At 41.0% G+C, this 14,753-nt stretch overlaps 1 protein-coding gene across 1 annotated transcript in view; it reads right to left on the reverse strand.

The window, feature by feature from the left end:
- The window catches only part of ATP6V1A (ATPase H+ transporting V1 subunit A), a 62,598-nt gene extending 48,374 nt beyond the window's left edge, over window positions 1–14,224 (reverse strand). The window contains exon 1 of the mRNA XM_004606715.2: window positions 14,090–14,224. The gene's annotated coding sequence lies outside the window, so the exon portion shown is untranslated. The remainder of the gene's footprint in view (window positions 1–14,089) is intronic.
- Between the last annotated feature and the right edge of the window lie 529 nt (window positions 14,225–14,753).

The raw sequence follows: 14,753 nt of genomic DNA on the forward strand, positions 1-14,753 counted from the left end.
TACTCCTACTGGTTTTCCTTTTCCACTTATCCCTTCCTCCTTCCCTAAGACCTTCTAAATAAAGTCTGTTACTTCAAAAAAAAAAAAAAAAAAAGAAAATTTGTATTGTTTTGGGGCTGGATCGATAGCACAGCGGGTAGAGCATTTGCCTTGCATGCGGCCGACCCAGGTTCGATTCCCAGCATCCCATATGGTCCCCTGAGCACCGCCAGGAGTAATTCCTAAGTACAGAGCCAGGAGTAAGCCCTGTGCATCACCAGGTATGACCCAAAAAGCAAAAAAAAAATAAAAAAAGAAAGAAAATTTGTTTTGCTTCAAAATTATTTTCTGGGCCACACGCAAAATTACTTTTCTGTGCTCAGGTCTTATTCTGATTCTGTGCTCAGGAATCACTCCTGACAGTGCTCACAGGATCATATGCAATGACAGATCAAACCTGTGTTGGCCACAAGGAAGGCAAGTGCCTTGACCCCTGTACTATCTATCACTCCAGCTCTGACAGTTTTTCATTATTTTGCTTTTTAGTGAGGCAAAATAGTATTTATTGAAACTTAGAAAAATGTAAGGCGAGAGAAAGAGAAAGTAGATGTTCCAGAGAGAACATGGGCTTCTCTGGAGTGGAAAAAGCAAGCCAAAATACTGTCAAGCAGGCAAGATACATGATCAAGGGAAAGAACAGGAGCTTGATGAGCAAGCCCCAACAAACAGGTATTAAATACTACATGGCCTGTCTGTGTGGTAAGAGAACCTTAATCCTATGATCACACTGAGGTAATGAGGAGAGTGGAAAACAACTAAATATGCTGTTGCCTGTTTGATTATGAATTTATGAACTGAAAATGCTTAGTGGGTACACTCTTGTCTTCTCAAATCCAGCAAATTCTGGGAATTTTTTACAGTCCTTTAACAAGTCAGGGGTATAGATTCTGGTCAGTCTATCTCTAAAATACTTCTTCATCTTTATGTTGTCAATAGGGATCAGTGAAAATATCCTGGGTAATTTCTGAGTACGCCAAACCCTGCTCTGTGCTCAGGGGAAAGGCGGGGAAAGGGTTGGAAATTGAACCTGACACCTGAGCGCAAAGCATAAACTCAGCCTATGGTCCCTGAATAAACTTCTGAGACACAGAAGAGACCTCAAGGACTAGGACTAAATTCTATTATTTTGTAGGTGGGTGCTGTTAATGGTTTGATGAAGGGTGGAAGCAGAAGAGAGTAACTGTCTATGTGAAAGAAATCAATGCTCTAATTCAAGGTAGAAATAATTCACAATAAAGAATTGATAACCTGTTTATCTCTATGTGTTTATATGTAATACGCCCCCTCTCCCCAAATGGAACAGTATCCTGAGTGAGGATGAGGTCATATTTAAAACAATATGTGCACACCCTGCTGAACAATAGCAGGCACTGAAAATCTACACATACTCACTATAGGCGTACACTACACTCGGGCCCACACAATTTTGAACTTTAAAATGTCTACTTCGGATCATACATCGAAGACTTTTGATTTCAGTGAGCCTTCTTTTTGACTTAAATGTGAGACATATTTTCCTTTCATAAACAAATGAACAGATATGTTATACTCAGGGCCAGAGCAAGAGTACAGTACATAGAGCATTTGAGCTGCTTGCAACCCATCTGTGTTTGATCCCTGGGACCATGTCTGGTCCCCCAACACTCTGCTCAGGACTGACCCCTGAGCACGGAGCCAGGAGTAAGCCCTGAGCACTGCCGGGTGTGTCCACCCAAACCAAAATCCAAACAAAAAAAGATGTTATATTTAAAGCAACTTGTGAATATCATAATTATCTAAAAAAAAATTCCCTCACTGCCAAATTCCCCATCACCTGACAATTTAAAGATTCTTCTAAACTCCTTTCCCACATGTAGCCATTCCTATGTTTTGCTAAATATTATGTTCTTAATGTTTGCATTTGTTGGCAATCTGTTCTTTATTTTAACAATTTGAAAGCTCTTACATAATTGTGTTGGACTAGAGAGATAGCATGGGGGTAGGGTGTTTTTCTTGCATGCGGCAGATCCGGGTTGATTCCTCAATCGTTCTCGGAGAGCCCGGCAAGCTACCGAGAGTATCCCGCTCGCATGGCAGAGACTGGCAAGCTACCCGGGGTGTATTTGATATGCCCAAAACAGTAACAACAAGTCTCACAATCGAGACGTTACGGGTGCCTGCTCGAGCAAATCGATGAACAACGGGAGGACAGTGTATATAATTGTGTTGATGCATAAAATCAACAAATTTCAATCATTAAAAACAGCAGCACTTTTAAAATATTCATTAATTAAAACACTTTATGTAATTTTGGTAACATATTCAAGTATCAACTTAAAGAATTTCAGTGCATAAATTGTGCAAGAAATATTTCAAGTTTTGGGGCCAGAGCGATAGCACAGCGGGTAGGGCATTTGCCTTGCATGCGGCCGACCCGGGTTCGATCCCCGGCATCCCATATGGTCCCCCAAGCACTGCCAGGAGTAATTCCTGAGTGCAAAGTCAGGAGTAACCCCTGAGCATTGCTGGGTGTGACCCAAAAAGCAAAAAAAAAAAAAAAAGAAATATTTCAAGTTTTTTCTAAAATGCTCGCCTACCATTATTTGAAAATAACAAGATATCCAAAATGTCATGCCTGCCTGCTCTTTCAGACATTGCTACTGATTAGGTATGTGGTAATCTATGCAATCACATGGTGGTAGTTCACACATAATTCAGGAATGCTAGACATGTGAAAGGTATCTGTAGTCATTAAGCTTCTTCCCAAAGACTCAGCAAAATGGGAATAATGCTCAGAAAAATTTCAGTGTTATCCTCCAAATTGGCACTCTGTAACTCTAATCTATAATCCTTAAAAATACTCACCAAAATTCAAAACCACCTGTCTCTAACTGAACTCTCCTTCCTTGTTGGTGGGGGAGGGAAAGGGCTGCTCAAGCAATGCTCGGGGCCCAGGCACCATCCTTGCAATTCATGGCAACCGGGCCAGACAGTTCAATGCCTGGTGATGCACTGCTGCTCTGCCCGCCAGTGATGAGGCCACCTTCCTGGTGCCAAAGGGAATCTCCAGAGTCACAACCAGGAGTGCCTGAGAGGCCATGCCATGCTAGAGATGGAACTCCACCGCATGCGTTCTTAACCCCTGAGCTATCCCCCTGGCCTGAGCTTTCCCGTTCTTCTGAAATTACTTTATGTGCACAAAATGTTTGCTTACAAACATTTGTTTCAGCACCACTTCTTATTTATAAATATTAAAATGTCCATTATTAGAAAAGGTGTTTAAAACAGTTGTAGTAGTGTATGGGGCACAGTGACATTAAGATAGGAATCTCTAGTGAAAGGATCCTTGGACAAGGGATAGATACAATAGTGACAGGTGTGGTACTGAAATTATGTGCACGGGAAATCAACATTAACAATACTGTAAGTCACAGAATCTCAATTAATAAAAAAAATTAAAATAAACAGTGTTACGATTATGGAAAAAAATCAGACAGGAATCTCTGGAAAGAAACTACAGGGTCCAAACACCAAGTGCTTAGAAATACTTAGAAACTAGAAATACTTAGAAACTATGTGACACTTTTGGGAATTTAACCTGACCTCATGTCGTGTCTCAGCTGTTAAATGGGGATAAAAAAATAATACCTTCTTGGGCCAGAGAGTCAGTAGAGCAGGTGAGCCCCTTCCCTGTCTTGTACACAGACCCAAGTTCCATCCCTGGCACCATATATGGACACTTGAGTTCCACCAGAAGGGACCCGAACACAGAGCCAGGAGTAAGTCCTAAGCATGTCTAGGTGTGGCCTTAAAAGCCAATACATACAGGCTTATCTCACCAAGTTGATATGAGACTTCCATGAATTAACACAAGTATTAAAGTGCCAATGTGAGACGCAAACTCTTAATAAATGTTTCAAATAATGATGGCTATACAATTGAATACTAGATTGGTATTAAATAGCATGAAGCAGCTTTAACTCTATCAATGTGAAAAATATCAAAGATAACCATATATAGCAAAAGATAACAACCATATATTAACAGAAGAACAATGGACAATATTGTTCAATGAATAAGTACTAAATTAACTCAACTAATAAAACTACCACAACACAATTAACTTAGTAAAAAAGTTAACAATTTATAGTTCTTATCGAGCCTGTTATTATTTTAATCCTTTAAAAAATTATTCATTTAGGGGCTGGAGCAAAAGCACAGCAGGTAGGGCATTTGATTCCCAGCATTTCATATGGTCCCCTGAGCACTGCCAGTAATTCCTGAGTGTATGAGCCAGGAATAACACCTGTGCATCTCCGGGTGTGACCCAAAAATAAAAAAATTAAAATAAAATTATTAATTTAATCCTTACAACACATCATCCATACTTTTACATTTATTTTAAAGTTGAGGGAAACATCAGTACAGAAAGATAAAAGTAACTCCTCTTAAGTCATGTGGCTAGGAAGCAGCAGAGCGGGATTTGACCAGACAGTCTGGCTCCAGCACTTTAACTGCTCTAACTGCCTACTTTGTTGCCTTTTACTACTATTTTAAAGTTACTTTTCACTTAAATATATCCCAACAATAGGGAATATATATGCAATTAAATAAATTGGTGAAACAAACAAAAAAAACCAAAATCCAACCCCAAAGAATCAGTTCCTTCTACAATATGTTAACTTCAATCTCATTTAGAGAGAGAAAGACAGACAGACAGACAAAAAAGATACAGGCATGATCCCCAAGAAGTCAGGAGTAATTCCTGAGCGATACAGGGAGAGCGAGCAGCATCAAACAAACAATAGAAACAACAGTATTAAATAGGGCCAGAGCCATAGTACAGCGGATTGGGTATGTGCCTTGCACGCAGCCGACCTGGGTTCGATCATATTGGTCGACCTTGTCTGGCACCTCATATTGGTCCCCCAAGTCTGCTAGGAGTGATCCTGAGTGCAAAGCTGGAGTAAGTCCATCAAGTGTGGCCGAAAAATCAAAATAACAACAAAACAAAAATAATAAATAAGTTATAAAAATTATAAACACTTCTAATTTTACTTCTATAAATATATTCTTTGCTCTGGTGCCATGCCATTTTTTGAAGTGTAAGGAAAATTAATCTTGTATTAGGTTTTTTTCTTCAACAAATCCCAGAAGTGGACTTTTTCTTATACTGAGGTACTCATATGATTGAGTCAGATCACAGACCCCCCCCATACTTGTGCTCTACAAGGCAAAGGGCATTTAGGATGATGTAGTACCATCCATTCTGAAATAAAATGCATGTGTAACTTTATCAGGTAATGCCTACCATTTTATTGTGCATTTTAAAATAATTTATTATATGCCTAAGGGTTAGCATAAATACAAAATTAAGTAGAATTTATATAGCTCTTAGGATAATTTATACACCTTCCTCTCAGATGTATAAGAGGCAGAAGGACAACATGTGTTTAACCTATTGCGATGGGAGATGGCTAAAGCACCCACTTATAAATTGAAGCTGTGAGCACAATCCTGGAAGCTTTACCATTTCTGGCTACATGTTCAGCTCTAGTGAACACAAAAAGGAGTGTGATCCCTGGCTAGCACCACAACTATGAAAGATTGAGCGAACACCACGATCAGAAATGTGACCTCAGAGAGTCCAACTGGGAGCACTGCATTGTCTTCCGAAAAGCAGACTCTGGTGAAGCCCGAGTTGTCGCCTGAACATGAACTTCCTCTTTCTCTCTTCACATCTAAGGAAGTTTTACTTAACAAATACTACCATGCTTCACTTTAAAAAAAAAAAAAACAAAAAAACACCCCCAGGATTGAGAGATAGTACAGAGGTTAGAGTACATGTGTAGCAAGCATCCAACTCTGAGTCAATCCGAAGCAAGACATGTACCCCAAGCACCGCTGGGGGCAGCCCTGGAGGACTCTGAGTAATGCCTAGGTGGCCTGGATAATTCTCACCATCAGAGGGCCCAAGGAACACTGCCTCCTCTGGTCCTTGCATTGAACCACAGACCTAGTTCTGAAAATCACTGATGTGGCCCCGAGGTCTGATGAGCACCACTTTAGAACTTCCCCCCACCCCCTCCCCAAACAAGAGAGAGGCCAGAAAGATAGTACAGGGGTTAAGGAGCCTTCCAGGCATGTGACTGACCCTGGCATTAACTATGGTGCTCCAAGCACTGCCAGAAGCAATCCTTGGGTCCAGAGCTAGAAGTAAGCCCTGAACTCAAGGGAATTCATGGGATGTGGTCCCCAAACCAAAAACAAAAGAGAGTATAAGCTCCAGTCAAGTTGTTCATAAAAACCACAGTTAAAACCTGAAAGCTTTGTAACTTTCCACATGGTGATTCAATAAAAGAATAAATTAAAAAAAAAAAAAAAGAACCACAGTTAAAGGAGTCTCTTTCTGTGTCCCTTCCTCAAAAAGCACGGTAGCCAGAATGTACATAAATACAATTACTAAGTGCAACCTGCAGCTACCAAGTGCAAGCACTGCAACTAAAGGGCTGAGTATTCGAGCACCACAACCTGATGTGTAACCCCAGGACAGTACCATAATTAAGTGTGGAGGTACCACAGAGAGGTGACCGTGCGCCCGCCCCCATCACTGAAACACTTCATGTCATTATTCTGGACATTTCAGTGCTATTTCTTCTTTGTTAACTTCTTCATCCTACAAATTTTCTTCTCTTCAAAAATGTAAATAGGGTCACAGAGATAGCTCAAAGGGCTAGTGCATATGTCCTGAATGCAGAGGTCTGAGGTTGAATTGCTGACACCACATAATCCCCAGAGCATTGCGGGATGGCCCAAGAAACAAACAACCAAATATGTAATTCTGCCTTTTCCAATTACAGAAACACTGTATTCATCATACATATTCATAATAAAGGAAAACATAATATAGAAAAGTGTATGGGAAAAAAAGTAAAAGTAACCTGAAGTGCCCTTTCAGCCAACTAAGAAAACCACTAAACCTTTATTTTTTACTTTTTTTGAGACAGGGGGTTTGGTTTGGGCCACATCCTGTGATTCTCTCCATGAGGAATTACTCTTGGGGCTGCTCAGGGTACCATAGGGGATGCCAGGGATCAAATCCAGGGTTCAGCCACATACAAGGCAAACACCCCCATCCATTGTACTATCATTCAGGCCCCCAAATCACTAAACCTTTTGGTGCCTGTCCTTTCTGTAGTTCATCTGTACAGACACGCATGAGCAAGCAGTCTTGCATGAGTGTTATTCTGAATATCCCGACTTTGATCTTTTCTTTCATTTTATTCCTTCTCCTAATGTTGGAAACAATACAAGCAGGGTGGTATTTTCCAAAGGTACAAAACAGGATCTCATTGCATGCACTTCTCAAAACTTTTATTTGCTAATTTTAGATGCACGATGTATCTTAAGTGTACCTTTCAGGATACATTCAGATATACACCCTTTCAATATTCAGCAATCCAGATTTAACTTTTATTTTTAATGATTTCACAAACATTCCAAAATATGCCTGTGCTGTAACTTAAGAACAATATCCCTATTGACAGGCAGCCAGTCCCTTGTTCTCAGGTTTTTGCCTCTTAAACCCTGCTAAACTGTTTAACTCACAGGTGCTTTACTTGTTTTATTCTCCCCTCTTTTTGTGGATTGTTTGGGTCACACTTGGTGGTACTCAGGACTTACCTACTGCATTACCTATCTAGCCCCTATACTTTCTAAGGAAAGATTCCACTGAATGGCATTGGTGGATGAGAGAGAATATACATTACAACATTGCCAGTTATGAAAGAGCCATAAAAATTCATATTTCTGGGCTGGAGAGATAGCACATCTGGCTGTGCCTGGGACAAACTCTTTGTCAGCCACAAGCAAGCAAGTGCCTTACTCCCTGTATGATCTCTGGCCCTGATGACAAATTCTTAACCAAACATTCCTACTTTACTGAACATTTTTGCTAGTCAGAAAAGAATAGTTTTCACTCTTAGTGTATTGAGTACCGGAGAGAGGTTACCCATATCCCCCCTAAGTTTTTTCTCTGTGCTAATTATATATCTTTATATATAACTCTAATTCTAACATAATTCTATCATTCTAATTATGTATTTTATCTAAGCTTCAATTGTGGAGATCTTTCTTTTTAGTTGGTGCAGGGAAGGGGGCTTGAGTCACACTCAGCAGTTCTCAGGACTTATTTCCAGCTCTGTGCTCAGGGATCACTTCTGGAGGTTCTCAGAGGACCACATGCAATACCAGGGATCAAACTGGGGTTAACCATATACAAGAGAATCACCTTATCCCCTAGACTATCGCTCCAGCGAGAGGTGTTCATCAGTGCCAGGAATCAAACCCGGGACTTAAGCATTCAGAGCATGCATTCCCGCCCTCTGGGCTATCTCCCTGGTCCTCACAGTGACTGATTTCATTTTAGTTGTCAGGGCTTACTAGTGGTGTCGAGGACCAGTGGCAACACCCTTCCTGTGATATTCTGAGGGCTGTGCAAACCAAACGGTTCTATGCGAGATCCAAGATACAGTATGACTCCTGCTGAGTGGTGCTCAGGGGGTCTAGGACCATGCTGGGGTAGTGATGGGTCAGGGCCATATCTGACAGTGTTGGAAGGGGAATATTAGGTGTCAGCAATCAAACTCAGGTCCTTGTGTGTGTGCTCTAATCCTCTGAGGCATCTCTCTAGCCCAGACTATTCTGTTTGTGGGGAGGAGGGAGGAACATTAGGCCACACTTGCAATGCTCATGAGACAATGTGCAGAACCAGGATTTGAACCAGGGTCATCTGCATGTCAGGCCAAGTGCCTTAACCCTGTACTAACTCCTCAGCCCCGCCAGAGTGACTAACTTTAAAGACAACTTTAATAGTTTGAGGTATGCCTATAGATGTCCACTTTCTTTACAAATTTGTACATAACATATACATTTAATATTATATATGCATTATATATACATATATTCGTACATATATGTAAAGCCTCTTCTACTTCACACTAGAAAAACAGGTAATAATAAAGACTTCTGGGAAGACAGGATGCTTGTGCCTGATGATGAATTACTAAATACAGGTCTTTATACATAAGAAGCATGCTTTCTACCACTGAACTATACCCCAGGCCCCAAAATTGAAAGAAAAATTAAATGGTGTTTTTAATCAGCTATAATTTATTTCACTAGAGAACACGATACTAAAGAGCATTATCTTTTTATCCTTATAAAATTTTTCCATAAAACAAGCAGTTTCAGGATGAAATATAAACACATGATAGCTATAATTCACTTGTTTAATTTAGTGACGTTTCCAAATTAAAAAAAATCCTTGTCCTTATGAGTGATCAATTTAGGAACAGAAAAAAAATTTTATTGTTCTTGGGTGACACCCAGCTGTGCTCAGGGGACATATGGAGGATCCATATGGACCATATGGCCAGGTATCAAACCCAGGTTGGCTGCATGCAGGATTATCTCCCTGGCCTGGAAGGAAAAATGTTTATGTTCATTTTCATCTCCACTATATTTTTTGTATTACTATATCAATTTTATATCAGAATAAAAAATACATTAAGACAAAAAGCAGATTTTTAAAACATAGTGTCTATGCTCTATAGATCTGCATTATTTTAATACTTTAAGCCCTGTAAGTAAATATTTAGAAATAGAATTATTTCCTTAAATGAGTCCAGACATTCAAGATCATAAGCTCTGGAAAATCCTTATGTAGGAAATATTAAGTCACTGCTGTTGCCAAAATTATAAACCTTGTTGGTACTTCTCTTTTCCTATTCATAATTGTTTCAGATTTTTTACTAGAAGTAAATCTTTCTTGCTACTCTATCATTTTACAATGGTCTTGTTTCAAATTCTACTGCCCTGTCCATGCTCCAAGCCTCTTAATCAATTTCATGAAATACCTTGAGTTTCTTTTAGAAATTCAGGACGTATCAAACAAGGAATCAGTAAAGTTAATTAAAAATACACCAAGCAGGGCTGGAGTGATAGCATAGTGGGTAGGGTATTTGACTTGCACGTGCTGACCCAGGTTTGATCCCTGGCATCCCATATGGTGCCCCAAGCACTGCAGGTCGTAAGTCCTGAGTGCAGAGTCAGGAGTAAAGCCAAATAAGTAAAAAATAAATAAAAATACACCAAACATATATTAGGCACTTGGTACTCATAATCTAGTAAGTAGTGAGGCCATATCTCTATAAGGAAAATCTTTATTGCCTTACATTTACATACCCTTTTTTCTCAAATTTTTAGCAATAATTTATAAATTCTTCAGCCTGGAGACCCTGACTAAAATCGGTCAGAATCAAGTAAAGGGCCTTGTGTGGCACAAGGGATAACACATGCTTGCCCTGAGTGTTTTCAAAACCACTGAACAACTTCAAAACCACCCTAAGAACAATGCTGTCAGGATTTCTTAAGCAAGCATGGGCAGTGCAGGGGTTAAACTCAAGACCTCCAATTTGCTGGCACTGGGATTTGAACTCACAACCTTTTAAGAACCTTAACGTTATAGAGTATGGGCTAGAGAGATAATACACCGGGTAAGGTGCTTGCCTTTCATGCAGCTAGATCTCTGGCACCACATAACCCCTCAAGCACCAGGATTGAGCCCCCTTATAGAAGCCACCATCTCCAGCAAAGAGCTAGAAGTAGTTTCTGAGCACCACCAGGTGTGACTCAAAAACCCTCCTCAGGGGCTGGAGTGATAGCACAGCGGGTAGGGCGTTTGCCTTGCACGCGGCCGACCCAGGTTCGAATCCCAGCATCCCATATGGTCCCTGAGCACCGCCAGGGGTAATTCCTGAGTGCATGAGCCAGGAATGACCCCTGTGCATTGCCGGGTGTGACCCAAAAAGCAAAAAAAAAAAAAAAAACAAAAAAACCCTCCTCAAATTTTTCTTTCAAAAGCTATTGAGTCATCTCCTGGACATCTAGTCACTGGTATTAAAAATACTAAATGGACAGGATTTTTCTTAAAGCACAAGACTCTAGAGAGAAGGTTCCCACTCCCAACTTTACTTAAAAATTATGTAATTACATAATTTGGTTAGAGCTGAATGATGATAATCCTGATTTTTCTGACCAGTGCTGTATCACTTGTAGATTTTAGTTATTTAATTTTGGGGCCACATCCAGCGATGCATAAGGGTTAGTTCTTACTACGCTCAGGAATCACTCCTGAGTTCAGGGGACCATGTGGGATGCTGGGGATCAAACATGGTTCTGATGCCTGCGCATGCAACCCAACCCAACGTATTTATCTCTCCAACCCACTTGTGGATTTTATACAGCCACTTTTGTTTTCATTAAGTACAGTTCACTCCTTCCTTCCCTTCCATACTTAAATGATAATCGTACTTGTAAGTAAACCTATACATTGTAAAAATGAATTGGCCACTGCACATATAAAGTCACCTAAGATTTATGTCTGTTCTGTGCACCTGATCCGGATGGTTATATTACTAATTTAGGTTTGAGAGCTAATATGCAGTGTACAACCTTACAAAAGGCTGTGATCTACAAGAACTCAAACAGCAGTTTAAATCTTGTCCAACTGTCAAATACTCATTTAACAATTTACTGAGTCTCTATCATGTGTCGGCATCCTGATACTGAAGACATAACTGAAGAAACACAGTCCTTGAACTTCTAGTTTTATGGTTCACTGAGAACCAATATAGCAAATAATAATTTAAAATAACATACTAGAAGTAAAAATAGATAGTAGTGTTTTTAGTATTAGTATTGAGTGGCTAGCTCTACCCATAGGAGAAGGGTGGTAGGGAATAACCTATAATCTATAATGTAGTCAAGTACAGATTTTTTTCGGTGCCCCTGGTGCTATTTAATGTTGAACTAAAGCACAATTCACTAAGAATATTGAGATTATGTGAAGAAACTGACAGCTGTCTCAGGAACAGCTTCTAAGCATCACATGTGTGCATGTGTTAATTCTGTATAATATCAAAGCTCTTTCAATTCATCTTTAGTAGCAATCTAGCCACCAATTCCTGCTGCTAATCTCCCAGATTTCATCAGGAGTCTTATTATTTTCATAAGTTCCCTAAAATTGTGAAGTAAAACTGCAGACTCATTCAACCTTTTTCATATTAGCATTTCCCCCTTCATCGCAATGCTTTTTAGCTGGCTTTCTCTTTCCTACTTTGGTTCCATCCAGATAGAACTGGTTTGGACTTCAGGGCCCTTAAAGAATGTCACCTTAGTATCTGGTGGAATGTTACCTGCGTAATAAAGCAACCATGCTTGTATTTTCCTTCCCCTAGAGATCAAGGAACCTCATTCAAGAAAATCAATGAATAAAAATTATATTTATATAGATAGCAGGCATATCACATGAATTAATATATTATCGTTACTGTCCAATAGGGGTCATGTACAAATGCTAAATTGTAAATCTGTGATAGTTTATTGCCTAATTAGCTAAGAAAATAAAGATCTTTAAGGTTATTTTTTCTTGCAAGGGGTGTTAATATTTCAATAGGCTAGTGTTTCAATTTCATACTTAGCATAAAAACTTTTGGTTAAAATGCCATTTTAAGATTGTAACTTTTTGATCCTCTTAACCAAAGAAAATCAGTTTACTGTAGATGTGGAAGATGCAGGAAAAAAAAAGTTAATTACATCTACATACCTTTCTCATTTTCCAACTGTTTTTTCCTTTTAAAATATTTTTTAAAATCATTGGTTAGAAAAGCATAAGGTTTAACTGAGAATATTTCTCAAATTAGAAAAAAGCATAATTTATAGTTTAAAAATCAAATGTCTGATTTCTGTAAGTTTTTTCAGCTTTAAAGAGGGAAGGAACTTGGAGTTTGTAGTATAAATAAAGATGTTTAACCCCAAACTGAAAAACATTCCTTCTCAGAGCACATTGTTTGGGGTCAAAACAGTGAATGCTGCATTACAAATAAAATGAGAGAACACTGAGTTGGTCAAAAACCTAAACAAAATAATTCCTGTATTTCCTCAAAATACTGTTATTCAAAATCAGAACGTTTACAAATGGGGAGAGCTCAGGATGCTATACAAGTGCAATTTAATACAAATTTACCACGGGAGAAGGAATCGACTGGGAGTGGTAAATAATGAAATGTCAGCAGCAATCGCTCGAATTGACTTCCTGACCACCTTCAGATTTATGGTCAAATATATTTGTGTTAATTCTATTTCCAGCCCTATTTCGTTTCTGAAAAAAAAAAAAAACCATCACATTCCTTTCAGGGAAACCAAGTCACTTTCCCCTAAACAACTCTGGGTCTCCCGCAGATCCCCATCGTGCAATACCATCTTCCAACGCCTCCCCCATTCAACCGAGACTGTCGCATTACTAACACCTCCTGTTTTGAAACCACGATCTCCTGAAGCTGTCCGTTCCCTTCCTGCACCATCACATCAGGGAAAGGGAAAGGCCTGCTTCTAGTCAACCCAGCCGCATTCAGAGAGCTGGACATCGAGAACGCCATCCGCAGGGCCGTGCAATGAAGATTCAGAAATAGTGAAAAAGGCACTTTCGCAAAGCGAGCTTTAACAATGACTCCGCAGCGAGGGCCACATCAGTGACATTCCCTCCCCAGCCAGTCTCGCAGGAGACGCCTCTCTGCCTCTGAATTTTTTTTTCCTACCGCTCCCGGGCCGGAATTGAAGGCGGTGCAGGGCCTCGGCCACTGCACGAGCTCGGGGGACCTTCGAGGTACTGCAGAGCCCGAGGAGAGGCTGAAGCAATCCCACGACCCGGAGCCCGGAGGACTCGGGAGAGAGAGCCATGATGGCCGCACTGACCACCCCCTCGCCCCCCTAGCCCCCAGTCTCGGGAAAGGTGGGCAAGACAGCTTCATCCGTAGTTTGCGGGGGCGACCTGAATGGATTAAAAGACGGTCAAGAAAACTGGAGAAATGAGCTCCTGAAGGGTGGGGGGCAACCTGACAGCGGGGACCCCGGGGGGCGGAAGCCGCCGTTCACACTTCCTCTCCTTCTCCCCCTCCTTCCAGCCCTTTTCCTAACCCAACCAGCGGCCGATTAACCGGCCGTCGCTCACCTGCCGAGGCGCGAGGTGCAGAAACTGCGCCGATCGCCGACCCAGAGGCTCTGTCACTGTGGGAGGGGAAGTCTCCAGCTGCAGCGCGGGGCGGGCCCGGCAGCCACGTGACCTCCAGCCCCGCCCCGACGGCCCGGCCCGCCGCGCTCCGGCTCCCGGAAGGGCCATGGGGTTTTCTGGTTGGTTGGTTTTCTTTTTTTTTTAACGAACTGTTAAGATTATGAATTTTTTTCGCGACTAGGTTTCCTGAAAATCACAAATCCCCATGCTCGTGCGCTAAAATGAAATGTAGGAGAGCCGGGTGGAAGGGGTTAAAGTGCACTAAGGAAATGACGTCCACACCTCGACCAGAAACCGGAAATGGCGAGAGGCCCCTTCGGAGCCCGCGGGTAAAAGCCCTTAGGTTTGGGGGGGGGGAAAAAATCGGGACAGTCACGTGACTCCAAACACTGAGACGTGCTGGACGGAAGCCAAGTATTTGGGCCAACTCTTCCTTACATTTATGTCATAAAAGCACCTCATTTGAGTGTCCCATCCTGTTTTTCCTTTTAATTTTGCATTTAGAAGCCGTCCTATGAAATTCTACTAGGAGGGAGGGACGCTTGAAGGTCATTCTGGTCACAACTGCCCAGGAAAATACAGGGTCTGGGAAGATTGAGCTCGA

The sequence above is a fragment of the Sorex araneus genome, chromosome 2, assembly GCF_027595985.1.
Source record: "Sorex araneus isolate mSorAra2 chromosome 2, mSorAra2.pri, whole genome shotgun sequence".
NCBI classification, from domain to species: domain Eukaryota; kingdom Metazoa; phylum Chordata; class Mammalia; order Eulipotyphla; family Soricidae; genus Sorex; species Sorex araneus.